Below are 17,217 nucleotides of genomic sequence, written 5' to 3'. Positions count from 1 at the left end.
GTGAAAACTAAAGGTGTTATTTAATGTACGATTAACAGATTAACAGTCATGTTGCAGATACGGTCCTGCTTTGTCTTTTAAGGACCATAGTTAGGAGACGGGGTTCGTGCAGTTCAATATACACCGGAAGATTTGACTTCTGTTATCGAGAGAAAAGTGATCTTCCTTATTTCCTAAACGTTAAAATAACTGAATTGAAAGCTTGCAGGTCATTTCAATAAATCCAGACAGGTCGGTATCCAAATCACTAACTAGGCTTCCACTTTCGGAACACGGAACAGTACAGCACAAGAACAGGCCAATCGGCCCATAATGTTGTACCGAACCAATTAAATTTGTAGTCAAATGAGTAACTAATCTAATCTCTTCTACCTACACAATGTCCATATTCTTCCAACTTTCTCACATTCATGTGCTCCTATCCAAACGTCTGTTAAATGTGTCTGCCTCCACCATCACCCCAGGCAGCACATTCCCGGCACCTCTACGTAAAAAAACTTGCCCCTCACGTTTCCTTTGAAATTACCCCCATATACTACGAAAGGTATAATTAACTTCACGTTGGTGCCAAACAAGTAAACATCATAATATAAATTAATCTGAACACCGTTAGTTTATGACGACATTGTTAATAGCGAGTCTCAATTTAACATCAAGGAGATTCATCCCTGAAACATTCCTCCCTCTAAACATGCTTTCCGGAGTACAGCAAGATTGTTTTATTTTCATCAGTGGTGTGTCAGGTACACGAGTGATGTCTCCATTCTAATTCAATAGGCTTAAAGAAGAAAAGGACTGGTTTATAATCCTGCGTACAGTGGAAAGGTTCATCGGAGCCCTTGTTAAATCTTGGTTTAAAATCAGGGTTTCGTCGATTCGGAACAAAGTATGTTAAATTAATTATCACCGCATGTTTTCAGCCAGTTTCCTAATTACAGAGGGACATACAATTTGAGATCACTCAGGTCCCCAAACCTGGCATTAGCGTTTCAGTTTGATGACAGTTCTGGTGAACGGTCATCAACCTAATCAACCTGAGGATCTTAACTCCTCTCTCTATGGATGCTGGCTGAGCTGATATGTATTTAGACAATAGACAATAGGTGCAGAAGTAGACCATTCGGCCCTTCGAGCCTGCACCGCCATTTTGAGATCATGGCTGATCAATTCCTATCAATACCTGGTTCCTGCCTTGTTCCCCTATCCACAAGATACCTATCTAGCTCCTTCTTGAAAGCATCCAGAGAATTGGCCTCCACTACCTTCCCAGGCAGTGCATTCCAGACCCCCACAACTCTCTGGGAGAAGAGGTTTTTCCTTAACTCTGTCCTAAATGACCTACCCCTTATTCTCAAACCATGCCCTCTGGTACTGGACTCTCCCAGCATCTGGAACATATTTCCTGCCTCTGTCTTGTCCAATCCCTTAATAATCTTATATGTTTCAATCAGATCCCCTCTCAATCTCCTTAATTCCAGCATGTACAAGCCCAGTCTCTCTAAACTCTCTGCGTAAGACAGTCCAGACATCCCAGGAATTAACCTCGTGAATCTACGCTGCACTTCCTCGACAGCCAGGATGTCCTTCCTTAACCCTGGAGACCAAAACTGTACACAATACTCCAGGTGTGGTCTCACCAGGGCTCTGTACAAATGCAAGAGGATTTCCTTGCTCTTGTACTCAATTCTCTTTGTAATAAAGGCCAACATTCCATTAGCCTTCTTCACTGCCTGCTGCACTTGCTCATTCACCTTCAGTGACTGATGAACAGGGACTCTGAGATCTCTTTGTATTACTCCCTTACCCAACTCTATACCATTCAGATAATAATCTGCCTTCCTGTTCTTACTCCCAAAGTGGATAACCTCACACTTATTCACATTAAACACCATCTGCCAAGTATCTGCCCACTCACCCAGCCTATCCAAGTCACCCAGAATTCTCCTAACATCCTCATCACATGTAACACTGCCACCCAGCTTAGTATCATCAGCAAATTTGCTGATGTTATTTTCTATGCCTTCATCCAAATCGTTAACGTAAATGGTAAACAGCTGTGGTCCCAATACCAAGCCCTGTGGCACCCCACTAGTCACCACCTGCCATTCCGAGAAACACCCATTCACCGCTACCCTTTGCTTTCTATCTGCCAACCAGTTTTCTATCCATGTCAATGCCTTCCCCCCGATGCCCTGAGCTTTGATTTTACCCACCAATCTTCTATGTGGGACCTTATCAAATGCCTTCTGAAAATCGAGGTACACTACATCCACTGGATCTCCCCCGTCTAACTTCCTGGTTACATCCTCGAATGGTTGTACATTTGTGTTGCATTTCCAACATATACATTTTATTTTTGTAAAGCTGACACTCTGGTTGCTGTGTTCCTACTATTATATTGGGATCTCTATTCTTCATATCCTGCACTGTTACCATTGGTGTCTGGAATTACCTTACAAGATCATAGCATCATAGAGTCAGCTAACTTACAGCACAGAAGTAGGCCCTTCATCCCAAGTGGCCTATGTTGACCATGATTTCCATATCAGCTAGTCCAAATTTGACCTATATCTCTCTGAACCTTTCCATGTTCCTGTCCCATTATCTATCAGATGTTAATGTACTTAACTCAACCACTTCATCTGGCAGCTTATTCTACATACCAACCACCATCTGGGTGAAAAAGTTGTCCCACAGGTTCTTATAAAATTTCTCCCCTCTCACCTTAAGCCTATAGTGTCTAGTTTTGGATTCCCTAACCCTGGGAAAAAGACTTTGCACATTCTATGCCCTTCATAATTTTACACATGTCCATAAGATCCCTCCTCATCCCTCTACTCTAAAATTAAAACTTGATCTATCTCTCTCTATAACTCTTGAGTCCTGGCAACAACTTCATAAATTTCCACCGTGCTCTTTCCAGCTTAATGCATCTTTTCTGTAGCAGGGTAACCGAGACTGGATGCAATGTTCCAAATGCAGTTTCACCATCGCATTGTACAACTACAACATCACATCCGAATTCTGATACTCGGTGATCTGACTGATGAGGACCAGTGTGCCACAAGCCTTTTTCACCACTCTGTCCACCACCACCTCAATGTGTTTCAGTTTCACAGAATCATGTACTTGTATTCCTTGCTCCCTCTGTTCTACAACACTCTCCAGGGTCCTATTGTCCATTGCAAATGTTCTGCCTTCATCTGTCTTCCAAAAAATGCAATACCTTGCATTCATCTAAATTAAGCTAATTTTGCCATTCATTAGGCCCATTAAACCAGCTGGCAGATCCCTCTGTAAATCTTGATAGCCACCTTCGCTTCAATGATGCCACCTTTTTTAGTTTCATCTGAAACTTATTAACAAAGCCTTGAACATCCAAATCATTGATATAGATGATAAATAGCACCGACCCTTGGGGAGCATAAGTAGTCAAAGGCCTCCAGTCTGGTCATGGACCTGCAGTTCTTCTTGCTCTTCCACTTCCACTTTATAGCCTTTTTGTCAGCACCTTGATTTGAAGTCCAGCTTAATATATGAATGTAGAATTATGAGAAGGAGTAGGCCACTTAGCACCAAACCTGCTTCACCATTTAATAACAGCAGAGCTGATCTTAGCTTTCCAGCTTCATTTTACTTTTCAAGTCTACCTCTTACCAAAAGTACTCAATAAGTTTGGTTCTATTAAACACTCATGCCACTCTGAAAGAAAACAATTCTAACTTTAGGCTTTAAATTATAGAAAAATGTTTTATTAACAGGCTGTATAACTGAGCAGCTTTGAACAAGTCTGAATATGGGAATAAGCAAGAGTTCTAGCAGAAGCTAACACTGATTTTCAAAATTAACTCAGGTATACATGATAACGTTTATGGCAATTATGGCAATTAATTTGGGTTTAAGTTTCTGGTGCTTAACTTGGCTATAAGCAGGTATACAAAGGTATTTGAATTATCAAGGTTGAATCCCAGAAGATTTAGGGTTTGAATGAAAAAAAATTACAAAAGCACAAGACAGAAACTAAAACTCTACCGGGAAACAGAAATGGAGTGCTCAATCACGTCATTTGACAACTATTTCTCTATTGTTGGAAGAAGCAGAATTCTTCTCTTAGCCCTGTAATGTTATGCATTTTATGCATTGAAATTAATGTAAGCATTTATTTTGAGAGGACTCAATTATAAAAGCAAGAATGTGATGTTGAGGCTTTATAAGGCATCAGTCAGACAGCACTTGGAGTATTTTTAGCAGTTTTGTGTTCCTTATCTGAGAAATGATGTGCTGTCATTGAAGAGGATCCAGAGGAGGTTCATGGGAATGATTCTAGGAATTAAAGGGATAATGTATGAGGAGTGTTTGTTGGCTGTGAGTCTGTATTCACTGGAGTTTAGAAGAATTAAAGAGGGGGGATCTCATTGAAATCTCTCGAATATTGAAAGCCAGAGGCTGGTGAATATGATGAATCAGGCAGCTGAGGAGGAGAAGTTATTGAGTATATTCAAAACGATCGTTGATAGGTTTTTGATTAGTCAGGTTGCCAAAGATTACAGGCAGAAGCCAAGAGAATGGGATTGAGAAGGATAATAAATCAGTCATGATGGAATGGCGAAGCAGACTCAATGGGCTGAATGGCCTAATTTGCTCTGATATATTATGGTCTATTCATTGCAATACTTACACATGATCAACAGAGAAATTAATTAACTTTCCTTTATAGAACAATTAATATTGCCTCTGGGCAACCTATGGTAGCAAACAGCCAAATAATACTTTCTGAAGAGTGAGTACCATTACAATATAGATTAATGTCTTTCTATCATTTCTGGAAAATGAAAGTCAACATGGATTTGTGCGTGGAAAGTCACGTTTGACAAATCTTATTGAATATTTTGAAGAGGTTACGAGGAAAGTTGATGAGGGTAAAGCAGTGGATGTTGTCTATATGTCTATAAGTAAGACCTTTGAGAAGGTTCCACACGGAAGGTTAGTTAGGAAGGTTCAATCGTTAGGTATTAATATTAAAGTAGTAAAATGGATTCAACAGTGGCTAGATGGGAGATGCCAGAGAGTAGTGATGGATAAATGTTTGTCAGGTTGGAGGCCGGTGACTGGTGGTGTGCCTCAGGGATCTGTACTGGGTCCAATGTTGTTTGTCGTATACATTAATGATCCGGATGATGGGGTGGTAAATTGGATTAGTAAGTATGCAGATGATACTAAGGTAGGTGGCGTTGTGGATAATGAAGTAGGTTTTCAAAGTTTGCAGAGAGATTTAGGCCAGTTAGAAGAGTGGGCTGAGCGAGAGCAGATGGAGTTTAATGCTGATAAGTGTGAGGTGCTACATTTTGGTGGGAATAATCCAATAGGACATACATGGTAAATGGTAGGGCATTGAAGAATGCAGTAGAACAGAGTGATCTAGGAATAATGGTGCATAGTTCCCTGAAGGTGGAATCTCATGTGGATAGGGTGGTGAAGAAAGCTTTCGGTATGTTGGTCTTTATAAATCAGAGCATTGAGTATAGGAGTTGGGATGTAATGTTAAAATTGTACAAGGCATTGGTAAGGCCAAAATTGGAGTATTGTGTACAGTTCTGGTCACCAAATTATAGGAAAGATGTCAAAATAGAGAGAGTACAGAGAAGATTTACTAGAATGTTACCTGGGTTTCAGCACCTAAGTTATAGGGAAAGATTGAACAAGTTAGGTCTTTATTCTTTGGAGCATAGAAGGTTGAGGGGGGACTTGATAGAGGTATTTAAAATTATGAGGGGATAGATAGAGTTGACATGGATAGGCTTTTTCATTGAGAGTAGGGGAGATTCAAACAAGAAGACATGAGTTGAGATTTAGGGGGCAAAAGTTTAAGGGTAACATGAGGGGAAATTTCTTTACTCAGAAAGTGGTAGCTGTGTGGAATGAGCTTCCAGTAGAAATGGTAGAGGCAGGTTTGATATTGTCATTTAAAGCAAAATTGGATAGGTATATGGACAGAAAAGGAATGGAGGGTTATGGGCTGAGTGCGGGCCAGTGGGACTAGGTGAGAGTAAGCATTCGGTATGGACTAGAAGGGCCGAGATGGCCTGTTTCCGTGCTGTAATTGTTATATGGTTATATGGTTGTATGAATGCTCATTTCAGGCAGAGGATTTATTCCTTCTTCAAATAGTACCATGAGGGTTTTTGCACCCATTTGATCTAAACTGAGAGGTGATGTTTTTGCATAGAAGTGCCAATCCAGTTCTGTGATGTGAGGTTTGTAACCACAATATCTCACTCGAAGTCAAGATTTCTACCAAACAAACCAAGACAATTTGCTCAGCTATGTTCAGTCTCCCCAACATCTACCTGGATAAAATTATAACTCATTGAATATTGAAAACACAAAGGTAATGAAAAGTCAATCATGCAGATGGATTAGGCCAATACTTCACCTTCAATCACTGGCACTTAGTAATACCATTTTTGTTTTGGACTTTTAACTTTTCATTGCTCACATTTGCTGTCCATTCTTTCTTTCACTTGAGAAGATGGTGCATTGTTGCAGTGGGAAAGTTTGCAATGTAATCTGGAGAAGGAATTTTGTATTGGGAGGGGAGAAGTGCACAGCAGTCTGATACTTTTAGCATAAAAGTTAATGCTAAACATACTTTTAGCATTATTAACAACTGACTGATATAGATGAAGGATGCCAAGTCACGCATGATAGTTAAAGATTATGAAAGCATATAATTCAAATTGACTACAGATACAGAGGATGCCATCTGGGATTTGGTCAGGATTGTTTTCTTTAATAGTAATTTACCAATCTGTCTTTACTTAAGAAAACTTGTAATTTGATATAAGAAGTTTGGGAAAACCAGGTTGTTATTGTTTTTGTTTTGCAATTTCCTGTGCATTTCTTATTCCGTTTGAATGTTGAATATTTTTATGTTACCACATTTTATGGTTCAGGTTAAATCTAGTGTATGACATCTCTTTTCTTTACACTTTTATACTTCGACTTACTTTTATATTTCCACTTACTGTTGGGAATCTTTACTCTAAACGATAATCGAAATCAAAATTCCACAGATGTTGGAAATCAAAACTGAAAAAAACAACCCCGGCAATACTTATTAGACCAGGCAGCGTTCGTAAAGGAAGTAACAGTATTGACATTTCCGTGTTTGAGTTTTGATGGAAGATCAACCCCAAACATCATCTGAGTTTTTTTTTCTCTCTCCACGGGCGTCGATTCACTGATCCTGTATTTCTAGCACGTTCTGTGTTATTCCTGTTGATTAGCTTTGATTTTTATTAATTTAACATTATTGGTCGAGTAGTGGAAGAAAGTGTAATCCGTAGCAAAGTTGGCTCTGCATCAGTAGGAACTGCCCCATAACCATGCTGTAACGGAAGAAAAGCAAGGACATCAAGGTTTTGGCGCCAACCCACTGTTCAACTCCCAAGCTCAGCTATTCTACCACGAGTATTAACGCCTTGAGCAGATTTAGAGACTGTATCCACCTCTCTGCCGACATACTGGAACTGTTACAACTACCAATGTATTCATATCGTTTCATACTGCATTAATCCAGTTTTAATTAAGTTTACAACGGGCTCACGGCTCAGTTTAACTTTGATGTTGACGTCTGTAAAAGTGCACGCCTGGGGAAGATTAAGAGCTTTTGATAGGAGATAATTTCCCATGATCAAGAACAAATGGCATTGCGCTCGGTGGGTGCAGTAAATTTATTATTCCTCGCTTACCAGCTATTAAATTATTTGAAAAAGAGACTATCTAAAATAACATTAGCGCTTCACAAAGCACTTTAAACTAGATTAGAAGATGACGTCTCTCCCATTGGTGCGGCAGATCGTGTCTCTCAGCACCTGCCCGCGGAGTGGGAGAAGAGAGGGCAAACTTCTCAATCGAGGGTTTAAATAACCGCGAAGAGACTGTTTCTCACAAGTATCAAAAAACAGTCCCAAAGGTGCCGGTTCAAGTTTCGTTAAATCGAAAATACAATCTTTTCTCAGCCGTTCCACGCAATTTCGGGCTCTACTTTTCTTCAATACTTTTAAAAGTTAATTGTTATCGGGATTATAAAATTATAGTTCTTTTCACGATCAAGGAGATCATTCGCTATCCTTTCTAACCCCATTTTCCTGTCCGGTATCGTGTGTGCCAAATACTTGGTTGAATATCGAAGAAACAGAGTGTGACACACATGAATGCGACCCTCATGTCGAGTACTACAGTCTGGGGTATTGGATGAGCGGTATCAGTAATTTTAAATCGTTCTGAGACCGGACCTGATCAGTGATTCTAATCGATTTTCAACTCCCATTGCAACTTTTTCGACTGCGGTGTTCTGTTAAAAAAATACATTATTTTTCTGTACACTTGGTTGGAATTCCGATTTCTTTCGGGTATTGAAGAATGGGAGTGTTCAAACTGTAAAAAACATTTTAAAAAAGGATTTCACTTATATAACGTAGTTGAGATGCAAACACTTGGTTTGAGGAATAGTAATTTATCAGCCCAACCCAAGCAACCCATCTTTTTAGAAATGCAGGTTTCCAGATTTAGATTGGAACACATTTTGTGAACCTTCGTCTTCATAACGTCAAATTTAATATTGTTCATATTTCCTCAATAAATAATTTTCAACCGTAACACTTCTATTATGTGTATCTTTTCACTATTGAAGTTGCCTCAATGATTACATTAAAATTATTATAATGAGATAAGAAATCATGGAGCATTAATTCATTTAATCCACAGTCGGTATTAAAAGTCTTATAGTACTTTGTGCTACTTCCCTTTACATAAACAAAATATGTTATGTTCAGGGCAAGAAAATGTGATTGCAAAAGATGGTGAAATGTTCTGTTACAGATACAGATGGTTGCTATTTTGTATCTCCACTTGTTTTTCCTCTCCTGGCTCACTCACCACAGTAGGGGATTTGTATGGACAACCGTCATTTGTTAAACAATCCAAGAGTCTTGCATGCTTAATTATGTTCATATTTAATTCAATCTAAAGCTTTTATCTTGCAATAAAAGTATATGGGACAGGTAAATAATCATGACCTGAATAAAAAAATACTTGCATTAAATATAGAATATATCATAACGCACACATCCTACTCCACTTCCGAGATTCAGCTCACTGTTGGCAACGCCATGTCAATGCAAGGTTTTCCAGTGGCCCACTGAAATCGGGAGTGAGAAATGAGGTGACTCACAGCTTGGTGAGTGAGATTTATAAAGGAGCATTCATGGGCTTTGATGTTCTCTGGTAGCCCTATCAAATCAGGAGTGAGAGGAGAGGCAACCCCCAGGTCAGTGAGTGAGATTTAAAGAGGAGCATTCGCAGGCTTTTGGCATTTTCTAATGGTCCAATCAAATCACAATTCATTAGCAAGCCAATTAAGAATAAGGTGGAGTCAAGTGGAGTAGCCATTGTGTGAGTGGGCAGTGTTAGAGTGGGGAGGCTATGGCTCATTAGGTTTTGGCGAGAACAGACTTTGGCAAGGTAAGTATTTAGTATGTTTATTCTTTATTCTTCATTTTTTTTTGTCTGTTAGCATGTAGTTAGAAGAGTGAGAAAGGCTCTAGGGTTTTTTTTTGTGTTCTTTATGTGAGATGTGGTATTTCTGGGAAATCTCCACCCTCACAGATAACCAGATATGCACCAGGCACATCAAGTTGCCTGGTGCATCTCTCTTCAGAGAAATGTATCTCTTCAGAGAAATAGAATGACAACTCGATGACTTTTGGCTCATATAAGAAATCAAAGAGGTGATAGATGCATGCTACAGGGAGGTAGGCACCCCTAAATTTTGCAGGAGGTAGGTACCTGGGTGACTGTTAGGAGAGAAAAAAGAAATTGGCAGCCACTATAGAGTACCTCTGTGGCTGTTCCCCTCATTAATAAGTATACTGTTTTGGGTACTGGGATGGGTTGTGGGGGTGGTGTTCTTGGCTCTGGCACTGAGTTTGGTGCTGTGACCCAGAAGGGAAGGGTGGAGAAGAGGATGATGATAGTGATAGGGGATTCCATAGTTAGAGTGGTAGCCCTGAGATTCTGTAGACGTGATAGAGGATGATATGTTGCCTCCCAGGTTCCAGGGTCAGGGATGTCTTGGATTTGGTCCATGCCATTCCAAAGGTGGGTGGGGGGTTGAAATAAGCAGCCAGAAGTCTTGGTACATATTGGTACCAGTGATATAAGTAGAAAAAGAGAGGAGGACCTGAAGAGAGAATTCAGGAAGCTGGGTAGAAAGCTGAAAAGTAGCACCTCAAGGATACTAATCTCTGGATTGCTGCCTGTGCCATGTGCCATGAAGGTAAGAATGGGATGATTTGGCAGATGAATGCATGGCTGAGAAACTGGTGCAGGGAGCAGGGCTTCAGAATTCTGGCTCATTGGGATCTCTTCTGGGGAAGGTATAACCTATACAAAAAGGATGGGTTACACCTGAACCTGACAGAGATCAATAACTTTGTGAGCAGATTTGCTAGAGCTGTTGAAGAGACTTTAAACTAGCTTAGCAAGGGGATGGGAACCTAAGTGATAGGGCTGAGGATGGGGCAGTTAGTATACAAGTAGAGGCAGTGTGTATAGTGAGACTGTCAGGAAGGACAGGCAAATGATAGGGTAAAATTGCAGTCAATGGGGTGAGTTGCAGTATAACATAAAAGACTACAGCACAGAAACAAGCTATTCGATACACAATATTGTGCCGAACCAGCAACAAAGCAACTCAAAATACCCAAACACTAATCCCTCCTACCTACACCATGTCCATATCTCTCTATCTTCCTTACATCCATGCGTCTACCCAAATGTCTTTTTAAAACCTCTAGTGTATTTGCCTCTACCACCATACCAGGCAGTGCAGTCCAGGCACCCATGACTCTCATATCCCCCTTGAATGTACCCCCGCTCACCTTCAATGCATGCCCTCTGGTATTAGACATTTCAACCTTGGGAAACAGATACTCTCTTTCCACTCTATGCCTCTCATAATCTTGTAAACCTTCCCTCAGATCTCCTCTCAGCCTCTGTCACTTCAGAGACAAAACAAGGAGACAAAATCAAAAATGGTGACAAATACAGGACTGTACACAGGAATGTACACAGTATATGGAACGAAGTAGATGATCTTGCAGTGCTGTTAGAGATTGGCAGGTATGATGTTGTGTGTATCTCCGAGTCATGTCTGAAAGAAGATTATAGTTGAGAGCTTAAGACCAAAATATATAGGGACAGAATTAGACCATTTAATGTACAAGGATATACATTATATTGAAAGGACTGGCATTTTTGGTCTCAGGCTCTGCAGGTAAAATGAAATCAAATACTTGGAAAGAAGGGACAAAGGATTGGAAGATATGGAATCCTTGTGGGTAGAGTTAAGAAACTACAATGGTATAAAGACCCTGATGGGAATTATATACAGGCTTCCAATGGGAAGGTAGAAAAGGCATGTAAAAAGGGCAATGTTATGATAGTCATGGGGGATTTCAGTATGCAGGTAGATAGGGAAAATCAGGTTGGTGCTGGATCCCAAGAGAGAGAATTTGAAAAATACCTATGAGATGAATTTATAGAGCAGCTTTTGGTTCAGCACTCTGGGGGATCAGCCATTCTAGATTGGGTGTTGTGTATTGAAATAGATTTGATTCGGGACCTTAAGGTAAAGGAACCCTTAAGAGACAGTGATCATAATGTGATAGAGTTTACCCTGTAATCTGAGAGGGAGAAGCTATAGTCAAATTCCTTAGTATTATAGTGGAATAGAAGGAATTTAATAGGCATGAGATAGGAGCTGACCACAGTTGATTGGAAGAGAACTGGCAGGGATGACAGCAGAGAGGCAATGGCTGGAGTTTCTGAGAGCAATTTGGAAAGTGCAGGATAGATACATCCCAAAGAGGAAGAAATATTCTAAAGGCAGGATGATTCAACTGTGGCCAACAATGGAAGTCAAAGCCAACATGAAAGCAAAAGAGAAGGCATATAATAAAGCAATCATTAATGGGAAACAATCAGAAGGCAACTGAAAAATCTATAAGGAGAGAAAAGATGAAATATGAAGGCAATCCAGCAAATAATATCTAAGAGGATACCAAAAGTTTTTCTCGTGTATATAAAGAGTAAAAGAGAGGTTAGGGTAGATATTTGACTGCTGGAAAATGACTCTGGAGAGGTAGTAATTGGAGACAAGAATATGGCATTGAATTGAATAAGTATTTTGCATCAGTTCTCACAGTGGTAGACACTAGCAGTATGCCAGAAGTTCGAGAGTGTCAGGGGGCAGAAGTGAGTACAGTTGCTATTACTAGGAAGAAGATGCTTGGGAAACAGAAAGGTCTGAATGTAGATAAGTCACCTGCACCAGATGGATTACACTCCACAATTCTGAAAGAGGTGGCTGAAGAGATTGTGGAGTCATTAGTGATGATCTTTCAAGAATCAATAGATTCTGGCATGGTTCTGGAAGACTGGAAAATTGCAAATATCATTCCACTCCTCAAGAAGGGGAGGGCACTGAATAAAGAAAATTATGGCCATTTGGCTGGAGTTGATTGTTAAGGGTAAGGTTTTGGGGTACTTGGGGGTACATGATAAAACAGGCCCAAGTCAGCACAGTTTCCTTATGGAAAATCTGGCCTGACAGATCTGTTGGAATTCTTTGAGAATATAAGAAGCAGGATATACAAAGAAGAATTGGTGTATGTTGTGTACTTGGATTTTCAGAAGGCCTTTGATGAGGTGCTACACTTGAAGCTGCTTAGCATGATAAGAACCCGTGGTAATACTGTACAGGAAAGATACTCACGTGGACAGAGAATTGCCTGATTGGCAGGAGGCAAAGAGTAGGATTAAAGGTGGGTTTTTCTGATTGGCTGCCACAATTAGTAGTGTTCCACAGGGTCAGTATTGGGACTGCTTCTTTTCTTTGTGTGTCAATGATTTTAATGATGGAATTGGTGGCTTTGTGACCAGGTTTGTGGATGGTACAAAGGTAGGTGGAAGGGAAGGTAGTGTTGAGACTACTGAAGGACTAAGACAGATTAGGAGAATGGGCAAAGAAGTGGCAGATGGAATACAGAGTTGGGAAGTGCATGTTCATGCACTTTGGTAGAAGGAATAAAAGCGTAGACTATTTTTTAAATGGGGAGAAAATTCAAGAATCCAAGGTTGAATGGGACTTGTGAGTTCTCTTGTAGGATTCCCTAAAGGTTAATTTACAAGTTTGGTCAGTGGTGAGGAAGACAAATTCAATGTTAGCATTCATTTTGAGAGGACTAGAAAATAAAAACATGATGTATGCTGACGTTATATAAGGCAATGTGAAGACTTCTCTTGGAGTATTATGAGCAGTTTTGGGCCCTGTATTTAAGAAAGGACGTGCTGACATTGAAGAGAATTCAAAGGAGGTTCACAAAAATGATTTTGGGAATGAAAGGTTTATCATATGAGGAGCGTTTGATGGCTCTAGGCCTGTGTTGCTGGAATTTAGAAGAAGGAGGGGGAGATCTTTGAAACCAATTGAACATTGAAAGGCCTAGATAGAGTGGATGTGGAGAGGATGTTTCCTATAGTGAGGGAATCTAGCACCAGAGGGCATAACCTGTGAATAGAGAGACGTCCATTTAGAATGGAGATAAAGTGGAATTTCTTTAGTCAAGGTATGGTGTGTCTGTGGAATTCATTGCCACAGGCAGCTGTGGAGGCCTGGTCATTGAGATATTTACTGTGGAGGTTGATAGGTTCTTCATTAGTCAGGGTGTGCAAGGTTACAGGGACAAAGCAGGAGATTGACTTTGAGAGGGAAATAGGTCAGCCATGATGAAATTACAGAGCATATTTGATGGGCTGAATGGCTTAATTCTGCTCCTATTTCTTATGGGGTTATGGTCTAATGGGCCCTGACCTAAAATTTCAACCATCCCTTACCATCCCCAGTTGCTGCCTGACCAATTAAGAACTTTTAGCATGAATTTCTTTCTTGCCAACACTTTTGCATGTCACATTCTATTTACTCTGTTCTCAACTACTCACATGGCTTGTCCATATCCCCTTGAAGACTCTTTACATACTCCTCAGTACTCTCAATCCCACCAATCTGAGTTTTGACAGTAAATATAATTTGGGTCTTGAGCCAAATATCAAAGTGAGTTCTAACTAGGTATAGCCTACCAAACTCAGAATGATCCATTGATCCTTACGCTTTGCTTTCTGTCTCTTACCCAATTCTCAATCCATGTTAGTACGTTACCTATTGTTGCATAATCCTATTAATCAGACGCTTGTATAGAACCTTCAGGATCAAGGTAAGGATCAGCATTATTTTGATAGTCTTATCTGATGCAAAATTTTTTGTTTTGTAGCAGGACATTGCCATAAGATTTCCAGAAATCCAAATATACCACATCTAATGGTTAACCCCCACTTCTTACCTATTATTCAAGTCACATTCTCAAAGACCTTGTACAGATCAGTCAAGCTTGATTTTCCTTTAGGAAAATGTAGGAATTTGGAGGATGAAACTGAACATGTACTCCCTTTGAAGCCACTTCTTTCAAAACTCTGGGGCATAAATCACTGTGTCTCTGAGCTCGATCAGCTTTCAAGTTTCTAGTACCATATTTTGACTAGTTCTTAGTTCATTGGGTTCCTCATGCCCACTGGATTGTCTGAACTCAAACACAAGGAAATCTGTAGATGCTGGAAATCCAAAGCAACATACACAAGATGCTGGAGGAACTCAGCAGCATCTATAGAAAGAGTAAACGGTCGATCTTTTGGGCTGAGACCCTTCATCAGGACTGGATTATTTAAATCTTCTGTCACTCCATTCTTCTCAGTCATAAATTCCACTAGTTCTGGAATGGAGATATTAAGAGTTAAAACAGTTTTCTTCTTGTTCCATAGATTAACTGCACTCCAGCAGCAAACTTGTTGAAAGTGTGAAGTATTGTGTCGCCAATAATTCATGAGGTTTTGAGAGCTGATACAATATTGCTTGATCCCGATTGGCACTAGATTTGGGTGTGTAGAGGATTCATTGATAAGATCTCCATCACTTCTTCCACTAATTTCCACCTAGATCTCACTTTCAATGGACCCATCTTTTCCCTTATTGACTTACATACCCCATTTCAGAGATAGGTTAGTGTCCAGCTCAAACTTACATTCTCCCACAGCTACCATTCCATTCTCTGTTCTGATGATACTACCTTCAAGAAAAATTTCATTATGTTATCTTTCTTTTGATATGGTTTCCTTTCATCATACTTGAGAAGGCTCTTTGGTTTAGTCTTCCCCCTTTCCTCTCTCCCATAGCAAGAATGGGCTTTTGCTCATTCTCATTTTCAGAGCTAGAAGCTAGAAGCACCAAGTTCAAAGGATCACCCTTTGTAACTTCTGACACCTTTATAATCATGCAAGTGCCTGACACAATTTTCATCTTTTAGCATTCTGAAAGAACGTCTGCATTTGCACTGCTTTGGCCCTTACAAAACACAACCCTTCTCATAGTGGCTTGCCCTGTAACTTTGGGAAATGCAAGACTTCCACTTTTATACCTTTCCTCCTATTGTCCAGAGATCCAAATATTCCATTTGGGTGAAGTTATGATTTACTTGTGTTTCAGTACTGATGCAGGGTATTGGCTTCAACTGTCAGCAATTCCTTCCAACCCACAAATGTTGCTAAACCTGCTGAATTGTTTCAGCAGATTGTTTATTGCTCTAGTTTTCAGAATCTGCAATCTCTTGTGTCTCCAAAACAAGGAGTTGGGTGTGGGCCCAATATTGAAAGTTAGATAAAAGCAGTAACAAAAGGATCTAAGCTCAAAATATCCAGAAGCAGAAACAGTTTGGTTAGAGCAATGAAACAGTAGGAGACGGATTAGAATAGTGGGAATCATATATTGATAGATAGATAGATAGATAGATAGATAGATAGATAGATAGATAGATAGATAGATAGATAGATAGATAGATACTTTATTCATCCCCATGGGGAAATTCAACTTTTTTCCAATGTCCCATACACTTGTTGTAGCAAAACTAATTACATACAATACTTAACTCAGTAAAAAATATGATATACATCTAAATCACTATCTCAAAAAGCATTAATAATAGCTTTTAAAAAGTTCTTAAGTCCTGGCGGTAGAATTGTAAAGCCTAATGGCATTGGGGAGTATTGACCTCTTCATCCTGTCTGAGGAGCATTGCATCGATAGTAACCTGTCGCTGAAACTGCTTCTCTGTCTCTGGATGGTGCTATGTAGAGGATGTTCAGAGTTATCCATAATTGACCGTAGCCTACTCAGCGCCCTTCGCTCAGCTACCGATGTTAAACTCTCCAGTACTTTGCCCACGACAGAGCCCGCCTTCCTTACCAGCTTATTAAGACGTGAGGCGTCCCTCTTCTTAATGCTTCCTCCCCAACACGCCACCACAAAGAAGAGGGCGCTCTCCACAACTGACCTATAGAACATCTTCAGCATCTCACTACAGACATTGAATGACGCCAACCTTCTTAGGAAGTACAGTCGACTCTGTGCCTTCCTGCACAAGGCATCTGTGTTGGCAGTCCAGTCTAGCTTCTCATCTAACTGTACTCCCAGATACTTGTAGGTCTTAACCTGCTCCACACATTCTCCATTAATGATCACTGGCTCCATATGAGGCCTAGATCTCCTAAAGTCCACCACCATCTCCTTGGTCTCGGTGATATTGAGACACAGGTAGTTTGAGTTGCACCATATCACAAAGTCCTGTATCAGTTTCCTATACTCCTCCTCCTGTCCATTCCTGACACACCCCACTATGGCCGTGTCATCAGGGAACTTCTGCACATGGCAGGACTCCGAGTTATATTGGAAGTCTGATGTGTACAGGTTGAACAGGACCGGAGAGAGTACGGTTCCCCGCGGCGCCCCTGTGCTGCTGACCACCGTGTCAGACCTACAGTCTCCCAACCGCACATACTGAGGTCTATCTGTCAAGTAGTCCACTATCCAATCCACCATGTGAGAGTCTACTCCCATCTCCGTTAGTTTGTGCCTTAAGATCTTGGGCTGGATGGTGTTAAAGGCACTAGAGAAGTCAAGGAATGTAATCCTCACAGCACAACTGACCCCATCTAGGTGAGAGAGGGATTTGTGCAGCAAATACGTGATAGCATCCTCCACTCCCACCT

Source organism: Hemitrygon akajei, chromosome 5 (genome assembly GCF_048418815.1).
Source record: "Hemitrygon akajei chromosome 5, sHemAka1.3, whole genome shotgun sequence".
Taxonomy (NCBI): domain Eukaryota; kingdom Metazoa; phylum Chordata; class Chondrichthyes; order Myliobatiformes; family Dasyatidae; genus Hemitrygon; species Hemitrygon akajei.
Note: the sequence above shows the minus strand (reverse complement) of the source record.